Genomic DNA, 13,918 nt, shown 5'->3' on the forward strand with positions numbered 1-13,918 from the left:
TCCATCTGCATCCAGCTAGATCAAGGCTGCACAACCCAAATGCCCTAGTGGGTCGGAACCATCCATAACTAGGCGTGCAGGGGCCGAGGTAAATTTTTAGCACATTATTACATTAAAATTAAAAACATTATTAGTTACTTGTGGATCTTTTCCCTCTGTCAATGGACACATAGTTTTAACCAAGAAATTGTGGTCAGAAAATAGGTCCTGTACCTGCTCAGTCAGTGGGGCCCCTGGAGTGCAAACCAGCCCAAAATAAATGCCAACTCCTCTCCCTAAATTGTTATGGCTTTTAGCGTGCAATCCTAGGCATGCTTACATGGGAGTAAGATTCACTGGGCATACCATGGAACATATTTATGAGGATGGCGCTATAAAGCAGTTTCCAGCACCTGTGTTGGCTGCAGGATACCTGGGGGGGCAGTAAAATAGTCCCTGTGGGCCGAATCTGGCCTCCGGGCCTTATGTTGTGCAGGCCTGAGCTAGATAGATAGATTAGAGATCCTATCTCCTCACTTTCCTATCTAGAATGGAGTTCTCTAATAAATACTCCTTATATTGATTTGAAACTATGAACTGGCTCCAAGTTACTTTACTCCCAGCATAATGCATGCCTAACCAAATTCCACTGTGTTGTGCTTCTGTGCACTCTGCTATAATGAATAAGGGTTTCTCTTACCAGAGAGAATTCCCAACACAAGGCATATTGGAAGCCCCACATGCTTATTCTCACAGACATTTATAAACTTGGTAGGACTTCAAAGTTTAGTCAATTAACCAGTTCCAGCAATTAATCGTTCAATTTGATGCATGTTTACCCCAAAGTGAATCCCACTGGCTGACATCCAGATGAAGTGACTCCATACCACTACTCAGGAGTTACTCTAAAATGCTACTTAAATTCAATAGGATGACTCAGGAGTACTTTAGTTTGGCTCTCAGCCACTGGGTGGTGCAGATGTACAGCAGCACCTGAGGTTGCCACAGCCCCAAGAGCATATGCTCTCCCTAGGGCTGGATTGCTGAAAACTAGGTCAAGCTTAAAAGGACCCCATAGCGTTACAAAATGTGTCCAAAGTCCCTCCTGGATGCAGCACTCACCTCACTTTGCTGCACTACTCATGATGACAGTAGCGTTTGTCTGAAGAGGTTGCCTGTAACTGTGATGGTGGGTGTTGGTCCAAACCAGGCCCTAGTCAAATAAAATGTCAATAGAACATAATTATTTCTGCACAGATTTATAAACTCAATCTGCTAAATAAGTGTGTGTCTATAGATGTATAATTTTTGTCTTATTAGAATGACAGTATTGTTTTAGGGTCTTCCCCCCACCCCACTTCTCCTTTATTTTTCAACCAGCTATGTAAAATTTGAAAGGTATTTGTTTATTTGGCACATTGTGCCCAATGCAGCCATGCTTTTGGTATTCAGAAGTCCCTCATAATGTGAGGTCCTACACTGTAGTTTACTTAGCTCGTGACTAAATTTGACATTAGCCCCACCCCTGCACCGATCCCCGCACAAGCTTCTACTTAGAACACGCATACGAAGAATGCTTATATACCGCTTTTCAACAGAAGTTCCCAAAGCGGTTTACATAGATATAAATAAATAAATCAAATGGCTTCAGGTCCTCAAAGGGCTCACAATCTAAAAAGAAGCATAAGGTAGACACCAGCAACAGCCACTGGAGGGATGCTGTGCTGAGGATGGATAGAGACAACAGAACCTACTTCCGTTGTAGGTCCCAGTATGCTAAGATTGGTCATGTCATCTGAAGCCATCAGTCTTGGCATATCCTGCCCTACTTCCCTCCGGGAACCTGACATCTGTCACTTACTTGAAATCTCGGTTACAGATGTCAGGTTTCCTGAAAAGTAGGGCAGGATATGCCAAGATTGATGGGTTCCGATGACATGACCAATCTGGGCATATTGGGACCTACAACAGAAGAAGAGCTTTGTGTGGGAAGTCGGGGGGATGGGGGAGTGTGCTCCTGAAGTTGTGGCAACCTCAGGTACCACCATATGTCTGAACCCAGCTACTCTCACGTAAGTGTGCATTGGTGTTTAGCCTAACATCTCTTCATTGATTAAAAGGGCGTTCCCCATTATTTGAGCTGTTGCAGCTTTGAAAACATGCCATATTTTCCATGCAAGTACTTACCAACAACATGGATTTCAGGCTTCATCTTAGCTCAGCAGCCTCAGAGGCACAGCAGGCTTATGTGACTGCACCAGGATCATCTCTCAGCTTCTAGCAAAGTAAATGCTAGCTGGAAAGAACAAACTATTCTGAAAAACCAATAATGTCTCAGGAAAATCCCTCGGGGGTCCCAGTCACACTTGGAATGTTTTTTGCTTGACTCATGTCTTGTCTTGCTCGGTTTGAGCGCCGTGTCTGTCTGTGTCTCTCCTCCTTTGCCCCCTCTTTAAATGGTTTCAGAGCAATGACAGTGAATGAATATATCTCTTGGGAAAGATGTCAGTGGAGAGAGATCAAGGAACACAGACCAGCTCATCTTCCACCAAGACAGCTGCAACTTATGGGAATACAGGATCTGCAAGAGTGAGTAATGCAAGCGAATGAAGAGCACATCTACATATTTATAAAAAGCAGGTGATGCAGCCTTCCTGGGACTGTACCACTTCAGAATGAGGGATGTGCAAACAGGTTCGACGTCATTTGACATTGAACCAGTTTGGTTCAACAGTTTGGGGTGGAACCGAACTACCCTGAGGCTTCAGGAAGGGGGTTCGCAGAGGGTCCCCCCTGCTTGCCTTCCTCGTGCCAAATAGCAAATGCAGTTCAATGTAAGCAAGTGTAAAGTGATGCACATTGGGACAAAAAACACCAGCTTCAGATATACGCTGATGGGAACTGAGCTATTGGTGACTGACCAGGAGAGAGATCTTGGGGTCGTGGTGGACAGCTCATTGAAAGTATCAACTCAGTGCGCGGCAGCTGTGAAAAAGGAGAATTCCAAAGAAGTCCAACACAGATGCATTGGACTTCGGAAGAGGAAATTGCCACTAGCCCCAGTTTGAAGAGATCTTTTTGCAGCTCCACACACTCTATTGTGGATTTCACTACCCTAAATAATTTAGTGTCATCTGCAAATTTGGCCACTTTGCTGGTCATCCCAACTTCTAGATCGTTTATGAACAAGTTAAAGAGCACTTGTCCCAGTACCAATCCCTGGGGGACCCCACTTCCTACCTCCCTCCATTGTGAAGACTGTCCATTTAGTCCTACTTTCTGTTTCCTATCCTTCAACCATTTACTGATGCACACATGAACTTGTCCCTTTATTCCATGACTGCTAAGTTTACTCAAGAGCCTTTGGTGGGGAAGTTTGTCAAAACCTTTTTGGAAGTCCAAGTATACTATGTCAGCTGGATCACCTTTATCCACTTGCCTGTTGACACTCTCAAAGAACTCTAAAAGGTTAGTAAGGCAAGACTTTCCCTTGCAGAAGCCATGCTGGTTTCCCCCCAGCAAGGCCTTTTCTTCCATATGTTCAACAATTTTGTCCTTAAGTATGCTTTCCATCAATTTACCGGCCTGTAATTTCCCACATCCCCCCCTGGATCCCTTTTTGGAAATTGGAGTCTCATTGGCTACTTTCCAGTCCTTTGGTACAGAGTCTGATTGTAGGGACAAGTTGCATATTTTTGCTAGGAGATTAGCATTTTCATATTTGAGTTCCTTCAGAACTCTTGGGTGGATGCCATCTGGCCCTGGTGATTTGTTAACTTTTAGTTTTTCAAGACAGTTTAGAACATCTTCCCTTGTCACCTCAAATTGGCCCTGTTCTTCAGCCACTAAACCTGAAAAGCTCAATTCCGGAGAGGGTATATGGTCAGAATCCTCTGTCATGAAGACCAGGGGTGTAGCAAGGTTGGAGTTGGCTCAGAGACAAGTTTTTAAAATGCCCCCCCTCACTGAAGCTCAGCTCCTGAAGTAAAGAAATCTTAAATGAGGCTGAATATAGATAGATATGGATATAGATAAAGATAAAAAAATAACTTATGTGCCACAATAGAACATCATCCTAAACTATTTTTTTTAAGGTTTTGTAAATTGTGGACAATGCAAGTCATTTAATGGTACTAGAGAAAGACATGCTGTTCTGGTAGCTCCAGATCTTAACACCCACATCAATTTCGGAGGATGAATACAACTGAAGGAAGCCCAGTTGGGTGCATGCAGCTGGGGGAGTCAGTCATGTGACTTGCCTCTGGGGGGCCTCCCAAGGCAATGGGCCCCTAGACAACTGTCTCCCCTTGCCCTATTATAGTTATGCCCCTGGTGAAGACAGATACAAATAACTCATTCAGCTTCTCTGCAATCTATTTATCCCCCTTAATAATCCCTTTCATACCCTGATCATCTAAGGGTCCAACTGCCTCCCTGGCAGGTTTTCTACTTCTGATGTATTTAAAGAAGTTTTTGTTATTCCCCTTGACACTTCTAGCTATATGCTCCTCAAACTCTCTCTTTGCATACCTTATTGTCTCCTTGCATTTCTTTAGCAAGAGTTTATGTTCCTTTCTGTTCTCTTCATTTGGGCAGGACTTCCATTTTCTGAAGGAAGTCTTCTTCCCTTTTATAGCTTCCCTGACTCTACTTGTTAGCCATGCTGGTTTCCTCCCGAACTTGGTGGTACCTTTCCTCCTTCTTGGTATACATTCCAACTGTGCTTTTAGTACTATGGTTTTATGTAAGTTCCACGCTTTCTGGAGTAATTTTACTTTTCTAACTTTCCTTCTTACCAGTCCCCTCATTTTTGAGAAATTTCCTCTTCCGAAGTCCAATGCATCTGTGTTGGACTTCTTTGACAATTCTCCACTTTCATATATGCTGAATTGGATCACACTATGGTCACTGCTACCCAGTGGTTCTGCAACTCTGATATCTTGCACCAGGTATTGGGCACCACTCAGGATTAAGTCCAAGGTTGCCATCTCTCTGGTTGGTTCTGTGACTAACTGTTCTAAGGCACAGTCATTTAGTAGGGATGTTCGAATCGATTTGGGTACAGATCAATTTGTACCTGAATCTAGTTGATTCGGTGATTTGGAGACAGAAAAAATCACCTCTGTGGTCCATTGGCTAGATTGGGTTCAAAATCTAACTGCGCCAGATTAAATTTGAATCGCTCTGAGATTCGGATTTTCTCCAGATTCCTAGCTTTAAATAATAATAATAATAATAATAATAATAATAATAATAATAATAATAATAATATTCTAAAGAAAAAAATAACTGAGCACATGAACCAAACAACCACCAGGGTTCGACTTCCAGCTCTAAAAACAGTTGCCAAAAAACAACTTGCTAAGGCATTAAAAGATGTCAATGCTGCACTTGCAGAAATAAAAACCAAGAATTTGCAAGAAACAAACCAACTAATGTACAGTGCAGCAACAATAACAAGAGCTTGAATATAAGATTAGTGGACCTGTAAAAAAAGAAAGCAGTACATCACCTAAATGGAAGATTAGATTAGAAAATAAAATCGCCAGCCTTAGATCAGATGCTAGTAAATTGAAAGATATGAAAGACAAGAAGCTGAAGAATGAAAACACCAAACAGTATCTGATCCAAAAATACCACCTAGATTCAAGGAAAATTAGAGAAGTCCTGGAAACAATAAAGCAGCAAATAACAGCAGTGTCAAAGAAGATTAGCAGATATGAAGCCAGAATTATGCAACACAGGCAGAATCTCCAGTTCCAGTCGAATCAGAGACGTTTCTACCAAAGCATAGAAGGAGAAACTGCAAGAAATGTAGAAACACCAAATAAAGAAGTAACAGTGCAATTCTGGGAGAAATTATGGGACAATCCAATAGATTATAATAAAAAAGCAGGCTGGATGAAAGAGGTCAAAAAATGTAACCAACAAATGCAAGATCTAATAATAACACCAGAATTAATAAGTGAAAGAGCAAAGAAAATTAAAAATTGGACTGCTCCAGGCGACGATCAACTGCATGGCTTTTGGCTTAAACACCTAACAAGCCTTCATAAACAACTATCAAAACAGTTCAATCACATTTTGCAAGGAGGTGATATTGAACAATGGCTAACAACTGGGAAAACTCATCTCATCATGAAAGACCCAGCAAAAGGTGCGGATCCAAGTAATTATAGACCAATAACCTGCCTGCCAACCATGTTCAAATTATTAACTGGAATAATAGCAGCTGAAGTGACACAACACTTATTAACTAACGAACAGCTTCCAGTTGAACAGAAAGGAAATTGCCCGAACACCAGAGGCACAAAAGACCAGCTGCTGATTGACAAAATGATTTTAGAAAATTGCAAGAGAAGAATAACAAATCTAAGTGTTGCATAGATTGACTACAAGAAAGCCTTCGATTCATTGCCTCACACATGGATACTAAAATGTTTAGAAACAACTGGTGTCAGCAAAAACATTCAGATATTTCTAAAAAAAGCCATGAGCATGTGGAGTACACAGTAAACAATCAATGGTGAGACACTTGGACAGGTTAGCATTAGAAGAGGCATTTCCCAAGGGGACTCACTATCCCCTCTGTTGTTTGTAATCGCCATGACCCCACTTTCACAAATACTAAACAAAACAGGCCTCGGATACCAAACCTCTAAAACATCCAGTCAAATCAACCATCTGCTTGCTGTACATGGACGATCTGAAGTTGTATGGAAAGTCCCAGTCAGAAATCGAATCACTGCTAAACACTGTCCATATATTCAGTAGCGATATAGCAATGGAGTTTGGACTAGACAAGTGTGCTGCATTAATAATGAACAGAGGGAAAATAAGAAAAACAGAAGGAATAGAACTGCCCAATGAAAGCAACATCAAGAACCTGGAAGAGAAAGAACATTACAAATACTTGGGCATTCTCCAGGCTGATAACATTGCACACACTGAAGTTAAAAGAAAAATTGGAAGTGAATACATCAGGAGAGTTAGAAAAATCCTCAGGTCCAAACTCGATGGCGGGAACACCATACACACCATAAACACCTGGGCTATACCTGTTATCAGATACACTGCAGGGGTAATAGACTGGACCCAGGCAGAGCAAGAGACGCTGGATCGTAAGACCAGGAAAACAATGACCATCAATCATGCTCTGCACACCCGCAGTGATATAGATAGGCTGTAAATCCCTCGCTGCTCAGGTGGAAGAGGAATGCTGCAAGTCCATCAAACAGTAGAGGAGGAGAAAAGAGGCCTTGAAGAATATATAAAGGACAGTGAAGAAGATGCACTTCAAATGGTCAATAATGAGAAACCATTCAACACCAATGAAAGAAAGCATGCCTACAAGAAAGAACAAGTCAAGAACCGAGCAGAAAAATGGAGAAATAAGCCCCTGCATGGTCAATATTTGCACAATATAAGTGGAAAATCAGACATCACCAAGACCTGGCAATGGCTTAAGAATGGCAACTTGAAGAAAGAAACAGAGGGTTTAATACTGGCTGCACAAGAACAGGCACTAAGAACAAATGCAATAAGAGCAAAAGTAGAAAAATCCACAACAAACAGCAAGTACCGCCTTTGTAAAGAATCAGATGAAACAGTGGACCACCTAATCAGCTGTTGTAAAAAGATCGCACAGACTGACTACAAACAAAGGCATGACAAGGTAGCAGGGATGATACACTGGAACATCTGCAAAAAATACAAGCTACCTGTAGCCAAACATTGGTGGGACCATAAAATTGAAAAAGTTGAAGAAAATGAAGAAGAAAAAATATTATGGGACTTCCGACTACAAACAGACAAACATCTGCCACACAATACACCAGAAAAAGACCAAAATAATCCCAGTGGTAACTGGCGCCCTGGGTGCAATTCCAAAACAACTTGAAGAGCACCTCAACACCATAGGGTCCACAGAAATCACCATCAGCCAATTACAAAAAGCAACTTTACTGGGAACAGCCTATATTCTGCGACGATATCTATAACAACAGCAACAACATTGACAATAAAATTCTGGCATCCCAGGTCCTTGGGAAGACACGATGTCTGGATAAAACAAACCAGTCAATAACACCTGTCTGACTGTGTAAACAAGAAATAATACCTAAGCTTTAGCCCTTGTAGAAGTGGATTTATGGAGCAAAATGTGTGGTCACTATTTTTCAAGTGTTTGGATTCTTTGGAATATAACAACTTTTCTCTCAATGAATCCCTATGAGGATTCATTACACACCTTCATTTCTTCTATTCATCTTGAATGTCCTTGGACAGTGCTATTCATTAAATTCATTAAAGCTGGGCATCCATGTTAGGGTTAGGATAGGGTGACTTTGAATCCCCATTATTTCCTATTGTGGAAATATACAAAACCAGTAAAAACAAAAATTAATCGTTAAATATCAACCAAGTTCCCCCTCTGCCTTGAAATATGAGTGGTAGGTGGCACCCATGGCGAGCTACACACCACTCAAATTTGGTGCCCCTAGGACCTTTATAAGTGGTCTGAATCGATCTGAATCTGAATCTGAATCAAATCAAATCAAATCAAATTAAAATCAAATTTGGGTTAATTGGGGTGGGGGACAGATTTGAAAACAAAAGAAACCAGGCACAAATTGAATTAAAAATCGATTTGTGCAAATCCCTATCATATAGCATGTCTAGAAATTTGGCCTCTCTTTCATTACCTGAATGTAAATTTACCCACTCCATGTGTGGGTAGTTAAAGTCACCCATTATTACTGCTCCCCCTGTCTTTAACGCCTCTCTGATTTGTTTCTCCAACTCCAGGTCATTCTCAGTGCTGTGATCCAGAGGGCAATAGCACATCTCTAGTAACACATTTCCTTTCAGTCCTCGTAATGTTACCCATAATATTTCTGTGGAAGACTCCGTTCCACCTAGGTTTTTTAGCTTATTGGGATCTATGCCTTTTTTGATATATCCCCCAATCTTCTCCTCCCTGTCCCTTCTATAGAGTTTATATCCAGGAATAATAATGTCCCACCAGTTCTCACCATTCCACCAGGTTTCCATTGCACCCACTATATCTATATCTATATTTTCATTTGTAACCAAGTACTCCAGCTCACTCATCTTCGCTCGGAGGCTTCTGACATTGGTATATAGACACCTATACACCAGGTTCCTCACCTGGTGTTGGTGTGTGCTGTCTCCCTTACCATCATGTGACCTATTTGGCAAGCTGTCATGTGTTTCCTTCTGTCTCTTGATCCTAGGAACTCCACACTAGGGATGTGCGAGCAGGTTCAGAACCAAACTGGTTCAAAGTTTGATACAAAGGCTTTGTGTCGAGCCAAACCACCCCGGTTCAGCTTGACCCTGGAGTGGACCCTCTCATTTGGGAGGTTCACAGACATTTATGAATACACACACATGCACACATGCACACGCACACATATACACACACATTTTTTTATTAAAACATACCCGCCGGGGGCTTCTCCGAGGAAGTGGTGGTGGCGGTCCATGGAGGTTCCTCCTCCTCCTGCCGGCCTTCCTTCAAAAACAGCCCCGTTCAGCTTTCCCCTGGTGCAGTTTATTTATGGTCCATGACCAAATTACAGCACAGCACAAGTTAAAATGAATTTTACTTTTATTCTTAGAATGTGCCCCAGTTTCCAGCCCAATAAAGGAATTTAATAGTGGCTCACAAAAAGATCACTTCTAGAACGTTAATCAATAACATATAGGTTTCATTCCTAAAAATGAGAGTTACATAAAAATGGGTTGACATTCATATACTGCAACTTTTGGACTCTGGTTTAGATGAACGGAGAGGGAAAATAGAAACTTTTAAAAATGTTGAGTTACATCTAATAATAGAGTTACATCTCATAATAATAGACATAATCTTCAGTACATTTATTGTACATAACATTTATTGTAATAACAATAACAATAAAATAATAAATAAATAATTATCACAATTTATGCAGTGCTTAAAAGAAAACTAAAGGCTTTACGTATTACAGCACGTATTAATGTTGCATAAGCTATTATTTTAGAATTCTTTATTCAAGGTCCTTTTTGCAAATGGCAGACATTTTCTGATACAGATTTCCCCACTCCATTCTCTAAACTGAACAGACAAATTAATTCAGCAATAGATGTTCCGCTTTCGGGTTCTTCTCTGTTACCAAACATACAAATGCATGTATATTGTTCCAGTCTACCCACTGAATACTAATTTTAGTTCATGATTGCTAGAAAGAGAGCCAATTCATCCAAGGAGTTGTTCTTCTCTTTGGACTGGCTCAGTTTGTTGCATGGCCACTACATTGCACGACTTTCAGATCCAGTGTGAAACGGTTCAGTTCTCTGGTGCACGTTGTTTAGCTGCTGCTATCAAGCTGTAAGGTGCTAGAGGTTTTGAATCAGGGACTCTAGCAGCAGCAGGACCCACCCAAGCACCCTCCTTTGTGTGCCTTCCTGGTAGCTTGTTGAAGGAGGAAGCACTTGCCTGCTCCCTTTCATGTTCCAGTGCCACCACCACAGATGGCCCGGAGTGGTATTGTAGCTCCTAACTCATCAGGTGACCCAGGAGGGCCAATAGGGTCTCACCTGTTCCTATAAAAGCTTCTGATAAAGCTAGACTGCTTATTTCTGACTGCTACTTTCCCGGCTTGACTTCGGATTGCCAGCCTTGACACAAATTTATGATCAGTAATGGATCTGTATGCATGTCGGAAGTGATGTGTGAACAGATGTCAATCCAAGGTGAGCTCTATGCTCCCTTGGGGAAAAAACCCATACAAGCACATTCTCCTAATATCTTATGCCGTTGACTAAGTTTTGATTATAGCATAAATAGTTAATATCATTGTCAATATTCATGACCAGCAGCTACGAGAGAGAAAAGCTTGGTTGAAGATCTGTCTTGTGCCAAATGTTTCCTCTGTGTAGCTGAAAGTGTAACAAGAGCATATGGTGAGAGAGAGAAATCCTGCATTCATAGGTGATACTGTTGCCTCTTCCACCTGGTGTTTGAAGGAGGTGTTTCTCCATTCTGTCATTTTTTCTTTGCCTATGATTAAGAGGGCAGGGTATCTTCTAGGAAGTGGAAAGGCTTATAAGATAAAAAAGAAAGGAAGTCTTAATTCCTAATTAGCAACTACTTCTTTTGGAGAGCCACTTTGAGGAGGGGGTATTGTCAGATATTAGGCTTCCCATCCCATCTTGGAAACCTTGACCTCTTGGGCGTCCCATCCCATCTTGGAAACCTTGACCTCTGACCTGAGCAGGATCGAGCACAACCCCATGCATCAATAGTTGCTTGACACCAGGGGGTGAAGGAGCAAACCCCAAGATTGGTCAAACTGCTGTCTCATATGAAATCTGAGCTGGTACGATGCTACCTTAGAGAAGGTGAAGCACCCAGTCTGAAGTTCCTTGCATACCTACTGAGGCCAGAGTTCCAAACAAATCACGCAAGGGGTCTTAAACAAAAGATCGTTTCTGGAAACTTGAACTGCCCCACCCTACCAAGCAATGAAGATGAGCTTCCAGGCACAGGCAGCTAATTAGATTTAGCACAAAAGAGTAGGAATGTGCCGAAACACGCTTTGGAAGCCAAATCGCAGGGCACCTGCCTTTAAAAATGAAGGCTTCCCCAGTCTGCATGCTGGTGTTGGGTGCAGGGGTAGCTGGGGAATGCCTACTAGTGTGCAGTTAATTCTGGAGGGAATGCTGGGAGTACAGTGATGCTGGCAACTGGAGGAGGAGCAGTTATGGACCTGACTTTAAAGGGGCTGGGGAAGACCTCATTTTTAAAGGGAGGTGCCCCACGATTCAGCTTCCGAATTGTGTTTTGGCACATCCCTACCAAAAAAGCCCTTTTGTTCTAGGGTTCCTCTGAATAACAACTTTCCCACTCATGCATTTGCTCTAGAACCTGTGCTGGAACCTTCCCCTTGGTCTTCCAGGTTTTCCTGTCATTGGAACTATGCAGAGGGGGGCAACTCTGTAAAAGGCCTTTGCTCTCAAACCTCATTGCTGTAGTTTTTCTGGAGTCTTTGTTGTGGGAGACTAGTGGCACAAGCGGCGTTCAACTGGAAGAGCTTTGTCATGCTCCCTTCCTCAGTCTTTTTAAGACACAACCAAATCCACAACTTTTTAGATAAGTTTTAAAATATTTCATCTGCTGCGTATATCTGGTAGGTTTCTCAGTGTTTAGCTTTTTATTGAGCACTTTTAATTTCAGATGCTTAAAATGTGCCCTTTAATTGTGATTTTAGCCTGGCCTTCTGCCTTGTTAAATTTTATCATTACTTTTTATTCTTCTGTATTGTATCTGTTTTAATGTTGTTGGCTGCCTTGAGCAGTAGCGCACTGGAGAGGCAGCATATACATATTTTTAACAACAATAACTATAACAACAATCGCCCAGAAGCCTCCTGGCCAAGGGTTCAAGGTGCACTCAAACCCTTTTCCCTAAGCTGAATCACAGGTCTGCTCTGTCTGTAAATTGGAACATTGGATCTGCAGTCTAGAACTGCTGATTGATTGATTGATTGATTGATTGATTAAGTGCCGTCAAGCACTTAATCACTGACTCTTAGCAACCACATATATAGATTCTCTCCAAAATGATCTATCTTCAACTTGGCCTTTATTATTATTATTATTATTATTATTTTACATTTATATCCCGCTCTTCCTCCAAGGAGCCCAGAGCGATGTACTACATACTTGAGTTTCTCTTTCACAACAACCCTGTGAAGTAGGATAGGCTGAGAGAGAAGTGACTGGCCCAGAGTCACCCAGCAAGTTTCATGGCTGAATGGGGATTTGAACTCGGGTCTCCCCAGTCCTAGTCCAGCACTCTAACCACTATACCACGCTGGCTCTCACACAAGGCTCTCACAAGGTCTCTCAGTGGTGCATTCCTTGCTGTCCTAATCAAGTCCATCTATCTTGCTGCTGGTTGTCCTCTTCTCTTTCCTTCCCCAGCATTATGGACTTCTCAAGGGAGCTGGGTTTTCGCATAATGTGTCCGAAGAATGATAGTTTGAGCCTGGTCATTTGTGCCCCGAGTGAAAATTCTGGACTGATTTGTTCTATGATCCATTTGTTTGTTTTCCTGGCTCTCCATGGGATCCTCAAAAGTCTTCTCCAGCACCAAAGTTCAACAGAACTGCTGAGCTGAGCTGAAATTACTATCTCAGAATGTTCCTTATGTGGGTTGGTGGTGGAGAGATCTGCTATGCAAGCTTGCCCTGGACATTCTTGAAACTAAAAGTCCTTGGGTCACTCTCTGTGTGGGCCTCCTCTGCATTATCCCAGACTGCCTGAGAGTCCCATACACTCTGGAGTGAAATCCTCATTCCTTGGAACAGAACCACTGAGGCTGGGCCATCTGTATGGTTTGTTGCAGGCTTAAACATTGCATCTTGGAAGTTGATGCTAAGCTGGCACCCCAGAGTATTTTCCTTGCCTGTTGCTCTGGCAAACCCTTTGCAGCTGAGATGCCTGGTGGGAGTCACCTCTCTATATCGGTGGTATAGGAAGGCTGGCAGCAGCCTGTGTTTAAGCTTTTGGGCCCCCACTGTCACAGCCCCACTTCCACAGGCCTTGGCTCACCTGGTACTGTCCTGCCGCCCCCGCTAGGGATGTGCAAACAGGTTCGACATTGAAGGTGTTTTACATTGAAAGTGTTCGATTCGACTGTTCAGGGTCGAACTGAACCATCCCAGTCGGCCCTGGACCGAACACCCCCCTGACTGTTCAAGGGGTTCACGGATTTTTTTTTGTTTTAAATAATTTTTTTTTACTTGCCCCCTTTTGGGGAGTTGTTGGAGGGGTGTGTGTGGGTGTTCGTGGAGGTTCCCCCTCCCACCGCTGGCCTCCCTTTATGCCGCTACCAGCCATCTGGCCAGCTCTTTAGCCCATTTGGGCCTTACCC

This window comes from Hemicordylus capensis, chromosome 2 (genome assembly GCF_027244095.1).
Source record: "Hemicordylus capensis ecotype Gifberg chromosome 2, rHemCap1.1.pri, whole genome shotgun sequence".
Classification (NCBI taxonomy): Eukaryota; Metazoa; Chordata; class Lepidosauria; order Squamata; family Cordylidae; genus Hemicordylus; species Hemicordylus capensis.